Genomic DNA, 6,941 nt, shown 5'->3' on the forward strand with positions numbered 1-6,941 from the left:
CACAAACTCTACGCGTTTCGTGTACACACTGTACACTTCCTCAGGAGCAAAGTTACACTGGCATCACATTCCATTCTCCTTATATACTAACTCCCCCAGGAAGTGAGGTAGGTGCTCATTGCACTTAAAAAAAAATTCACACATAACTATCAACATAATGTAAAATCACAAAAATCACTAAAATTCATCTATAAAACACACTTCTATAAAAACACACATATGTAAAACTTCACACTAGAAAAATTGTAAAACATTATAATAAAATTATGATTATACTCAATAAAAATCTAAAATTCTTGGTACATCATATCAATTAGCAGAACAACATTCACAAATCTCTTATATAACCGCACTTATATTTTCCTTTCAGTATTAACCCTTCATTCAATATATTATACTTTTACTTTCCTTATATTTCAGGCAGATGATCATATACTAATTAATGTATGTACTCCTATGCGGATTCGATCCCGCACAGCAGACCCATGCTTTGCACTCAAGAAACTTTTCTGTTCTCTCAGCCAAAGGCTCCACATCTCCAGAGCTGTCAGTTCCTTTTCAAGGCACCAGCCAACTGTTCCAATCATAGTAAAATGCCGCCGATTGTATCTCTTTATATGTTAGCGATATGATCATTCCCTTGCTGTAATGTTATAGCATGGACATCACACAATTATCAGATGCCAATATTACTCTAATCCTTAGCAGACAAATATGCAGAGCACCAAAATTATTTAAAGATGTCAGATATTTCATTTAAACCGTATGGTTGCAGAGTCTGCAACCTATGAATCCAGTAAATTTCCTTTCTCATCAGAATGACACTCCTGTTCACAGTGTCTTCTGAAACATAATCAGTTGGGGCCACTTTAATACATGGTTTTCTTCCCATGTCTTATAGTGCAATGTTTTGATACTCCATGGAACATAAAACCTTCAATTATATTGTGTCTGTGCGAATTCATGCGGTTATGTATTAAATTGATTATGTTTCAGAAGACACTGTGAACAGGAGTTCTGCTAATTGATATGATGTACCAAGAATTTTAGATTTTTATTGAGTATAATCATAATTTTATTATAATGTTTTACAATTTTTCTAGTGTTAAGTTTTACATATGTGTGTTTTTATAGAAGTGTGTTTTATAGATGAATTTTAGTGATTTTTGTGATTTTACATTATGTTGATAGTTATGTGTGAATTTTTTTTTAAGTGCAATGAGCACCTACCTCACTTCCTGGGGGAGTTAGTATATAAGGAGAATGGAATGTGATGCCAGTGTAACTTTGCTCCTGAGGAAGTGTACAGTGTGTACACGAAACGCGTAGAGTTTGTGGAATAAAAAGAAAGTTATAATCACTGCTTGGTCCTTGGATTAACTCCTTGTGAACTTTGGACTGGAACAGCGCGATCCTGAAAGCCGGACTTCTCTCCTTCCTATATATGCAATTCTAGTGACCGGCTGATTGCTGCAGTTCATCGGATCCTACCCATTTGTGCTTATGGTTGTTGTGTTTCACACAACTGAACCAGGTGAGTGGATCCATATCTGTGAAACGTTTATATCATTGGATAAGACCCTATTGTGCGCTTCTGTCTCCCCCTTTTTTTTATAGGACACAGAATATATCACACAGATACAGAGGGCAGGCCAATAGAAAAGCAGCAGGCCAGACATGCATTACAAAAGCCGCAGGTGGCCAGAGCCTGCCGATGTTTACTGTGGGAATTACAAAGGTGGGCGGAGAGCAGACAAAAGGAGAATATCGTGTCCCCTCTGCCCAGGGGCGCAGCCTGTGGGCTGATGCATTAGGGACATGCATCTCACAAAGAACCTATTATACATACATATAACTGCACAACATATTGTGGGTGCTAAGTGGTTCTGTAACACGTAACACTCATCATTAAGAAAGCTTCCGAACTCCATCAGCATATGCATGCCCGACGTGACGGTATGCTCCTTATGTTCTTCTGCAGCTGTCAGCACCACCCCTTTGCGTCCCAAGTCTTTATAGCAGACCACAATGTTCATCCAGACTACCCCTGTGACTGGGATGTGCAACTGGTTGGCTGCCATGAGCTTAATCACTGGTCCCCATTCAGGCCTCATGGCCTCAGTAAAATGGTGGGGAAAGTATACTTCAGGCATCGGGTCACTTGAGAGCTCGTATCAACTAAACAATGTACAGCTCGCCCGTTCATTTCTGCCCAGACCAGGGGGCACACGGACACCAGGTTGGTGGGACTTGTCCCTAGGCTTGAAGCCACTTAGTTTAACGGTCAGCATTGCAGGGGTCTTCACAGGGGGCCCTTCTCTGTGACCCACTCTCATCTCTAGCCTGGGAGCAGGACCTGGTCGGGTTTCAGGCAGGCTGACAGCTATGGCCGGGGTTTTTTGTTTCAGATAGTTCCTCATGTATCTGCTGCATCTCTTTACGCAAGTCTTCCGCCCATTGGGGCACAGTAACTGCAGTGGCGGACACCTCCCCACTCCAGACCTTCCGCACCGGAACTGTCACCCCCTGCTCCTGCTCGTGCGTGCGAGCCTCACTTCCTATTTCAGAGAAGGTCATACTGGGCTTGACCCTCAGGTGCTCCCGCAGGGCCTGTTTCAACATTACATCACATAGACCCATCACCAGCTGGTCCCGCAATACTACGTCTATGGAGCCTACACCTACTCCGTCCTTGTGAGCAATGACAGTTTGAAGCTCCTGTAGCGCATTCATAAACTGGGTCACCGTCTCCCCCTCTCTTTGAACCCAGCCAAACAGACGCATGCGCAACTCTCCTACGTCAGTGGGGTCCCCATGCATCTCCTCCAGTATCAGTAAAACCTTATCTAGGGTGTCTCTTGTCTGGGGGAAGCATGACAGAGTCCCTGGCCTCCCCATCTAAAGCCGCCATAGCCACCTCCACTTCCAGGGCCGGAGCCATGGGATGCATCCTCATCATCCCCATTAGACGCTCAGTCCAATTCCAGATCATGGTGTTACTCCCGGTGAATCTAGGAAGGTTGTTTAACATGGCCCCCAGGAAGAAGCTGGATTTGGCGCCTCCTCCAACTGCTTGATCTGCCACCTCTGCGCCATTGTGCGACATCCTGCCAACTAGTGTAGAAATCGCAGGAAACGCGGGATGTTGCCACGGACAGGAGACAGATCAAGAGTTAACAGGATTTTATTAACTCCCAAATACACTCCATGCAGGGAGTAACAGGACAAGGAGGGGGTATGATAGGACAAAGGACGGGAGAGGGAGTTTGGTACGAGGTAGGACAGGGACGAACGATAGTTCAGATAGTGTTCTGCCCATTTATGTGCAGCAAGTTAATTCATAGTGTAGTACCAGTTATAACCATTAAATGTTATTAGTTGCCCATTTATCCTGTTCCTGGATAAAATGAGCATTTCTCTTTAAACAGTGTGTTCTGATTAGAACCTCACCCTTAGTTTCCCGGGCAAGAAGGTTGCAGACATTTTCTCCCAGACATTTGAGTCTTAAGGGGGCTTTACACATAGCGATATCGCTAGCAATATCGCTAAAGAGTCACCGATTTTGTGACGCAGCAGCGATATTGCTAGTGATATCGCTACATGTGATACTTACCTCCGACCGGCTCCCCCGCTGGCTATCGCTGATCGCGCGAGAACGTCCTGGGCCAACGAGCGAGCCATGGACGCGGGCAGAGGACGTCATCATCGCCGCATCTGACAGGTAAGTAACGACCGCTGCTGCGTCGCTGCTGAGATCTGCCTGTTTGGCAGCTCACTAGCGACCATTTAGCGATGCACCAGCGATCCTAACTGGGGCCCTTACACACATGTTCCTGACTCTCTCCCTGCAAATCACTGCTCCTGACAAGCGGATTACGGTGAGGGTCAAACATAACTACATGTCATGTTTGTGTTACAACAGTTATTCAGCCACCTTGTAGCATACTGTGTAGTTAGGCGTAGTTAGGCATGTTGTGCTTTGTATCATATTATTTTTTTCTCTGTATGCAGATAGATGCATGTGTGTATAAGTAGTACAATGCTGGCAGCCTGAACTCGCTCTAGATAGCCATGTTAGCTGTATCTCTGTGTTATGCGCTATCTCTGTAATGTCCCTTTTATTCATGTTATTGCATCCTGTATCATGCTGTAATGTGCCAAGTACTGATACACAGTTATTCCCTTGTAGTTTTTACCTCCGTTATCGTCCACTCTCATATCGTCCACATCGTCCATTATTGTCCACCATTATTGTCCACCATCATTGTCCACCATCATCGTTCACTGTTACCAAGTTCACTCACATCATCACCTCAATAAATATAGACTTAAGCGTGCATGGTGCTTTTGTGACCAGTGTGCATGGTGCTTGTATGACGAGTGTGCATGGTACTTGTGTCACGAGCGTGCATGGTGCTTGTGTGACCAGCGTGCATGGTGCTTGTGTGACCAGTGTGCATAGTGCTTGTGGACAGAGCATGCATGGTGCTTGTGTGAAGAGCGTGCATGATGCTTGTGGGACATGTGTGCATGGTGCTTGTGTGACCAGTGTGCATGGTGCTCGTGTGACATGTGTGCATGATGTGTTATGAATGGGTCACCGAGGAGGGAAAAAAAACAACAAGCTAAGTCTCAGAAAACCAGAGAAGTTGGTAACTATGCAGATTGCAGATCCCTGATCTTAACCGCACAACTAGCAGCAGTCGTGGAGCGTTCCTACGATGGTCCTAGACGCCTCGTCACAACCGGAGAGCTACATAAGCCGAAAGCAGGAAAAGAGGAAAACTAACTGCCCCAGAGCAGACCCCAAAGGAAATACAGCCCCCCACATGTATTGACGGTGAAGCAAGATGAAAATACAAACAAAGGCAGGAAAATAGGCTGAGCAAACGATGGGGCCCGGCTAACTAAAAAGGACAGGAAAGGAAAGACACTGTCTGCAATCTGCCAAAAAAACCTACAAAAATATTGTCCAACACTTCTGATAGCAAAATTAACCCTGAAGTCACTAGACTTCAACACCTATATCAGCACTCTGAATCACCAGCAGCCGGATAGGGCGTCGGCTGTCTTATATCCAGTCTGATACTCCAGAGATCCAATCGTTATCTTCCTCATCAGGTGGCAGATCACTACCACTTAAACCAACCTCACTACCTCCTGCCACCACCAGAGGGAGAACGGAAGGGGAACTCTCAACTGGTGGAGCCGAAAATGAGTTCATAACAGTACCCCCCCTTGAGGAGGGGTCACCGAACCCTCATCCATGCCACCAGGCCAATCAGGATGGGCCCGGTGAAAAGCACGAACCAATTTATTGGCATGAATATGAGAGGCAGAGACCCAAGAATTATCCTCCTGGCCATAACCCTTCCATTTGACCAAATACTGGAGTCTCCGTCTAACCAAACGAGAATCCAACATTTTCTCTACCTCATATTCCACATTGCCTTTAACCAATACAGGATCAGGAGGTGCCGCCACAGGAACTACTGGCTCAACAAACCTCTTCAACAGTGACTTGTGAAATACGTTATGGACTTTGAACGTAACTGGAAGAGCCAATCGAAAAGAAACAGGATTAAGAATCTCCAAAATCTTATAAGGTCCAATAAATCTTGGCTTAAATTTTGGAGATGCAACCTTCATAGGAATATTCTTAGACGACAACCAAACCATATCACCAGGGCCGGACTGGGACTAAAATTCAGCCCTGGCATTTGAAGTTACACAGGCCCACTAGTCACATGGTGACTATACAATATCTTTGTACACTTGTAGTTTACAAGAAATGAGAGGAGATTAACACGACTATATAACATGTAGTCACAGCTGTGCCCAGTATTTCAGCTCAGTCCTATTTATTGCTTTTAGGTACAGTACTCCTCCCAAATCTCTGTCCCCTTTTGTATGCATGATTACAGAATTCCTGGCAGAACTGCTCTCTATTGGGCAACCAGACCCCCTGGTCATAGCCGCCCCTATCATACCTCCCAACTTTTGAAGAAGGGAAAGATGGACAAAGACTGCGGCGCGCGCGTAGCGCGCCGCTGCAAATTTTGGCCACGCCCAGCCACACCCATTTCACAACTAGTCACACCCATGTGCACACCTAATCGCACCCATTTAGCACTGCTGATCACACTGACTGGTACTGAGGGCACAGTGGCTGGCATTATGGGCACACTGACTGGCACTAAGGAAGAGAGAAAACAGAGAGAGAGAGAAAAAAGAAAACAGAGAGAGCAAGAAAGAAAGGGGAAAGAAAGAAAGAACAGTGAGAGACAAAGAAAGAACAGTGAGAGACAGAGAGAGAACAGAGAGAGAAAGAAAGAGGGGAAAGAAAGAAAGAACAGAGAGAGACAGAGAAAGAACAGAGAGAGAAAGAAAGAAGTAAAGAAAAGAAAGAAAGAACAGAGAGAAAGAGAGGAAAGAAAAAGAAAGAAAGAGGGGAAGAAAGAACAGAGAGAGAAAAAAGAAAGATTAGAGAGAGAATGAAAGAACAGAGAGAAAGAAAATGAGGGAAAGACAGAACAGAGAATGAAAGAACAGAGAAAGAAAGAAAAAGAGAGAAAGATTCTACAAAGATACTATAGCAGCCCGGCTCCCATTGTAGTGCCCACCTGAGCCTCCCGATGCAGGACATATCATGATCCGCTCACATGGCCGGCATCCCCGATTCCAAGGCGATCCTGCAGTCTGCGCTGTCGGAGGAGGACACGGTGATGGATCTGAAGCATTCCTGGTTCCGTCACAATCTCCTCAAGAAATTATCTCATTTCTGGTCAGCTTTCAGCACATCACTTCAGGTGGAACATCATGTGTGTGTTTTAAAATGCTCCTCGGGGCTCCACCGTGTACTCCTGTGTCCGTGGGAAAAGCCCGCTTTGTATGCTTTGTACACACTTGGCTCCGCTCCGTACATCCCGTACACATATGGC

This window comes from Dendrobates tinctorius, unplaced genomic scaffold, assembly GCF_039654945.1.
Source record: "Dendrobates tinctorius isolate UK_male_01 unplaced genomic scaffold, ASM3965494v1 ptg000032l, whole genome shotgun sequence".
NCBI lineage: Eukaryota > Metazoa > Chordata > Amphibia > Anura > Dendrobatidae > Dendrobates > Dendrobates tinctorius.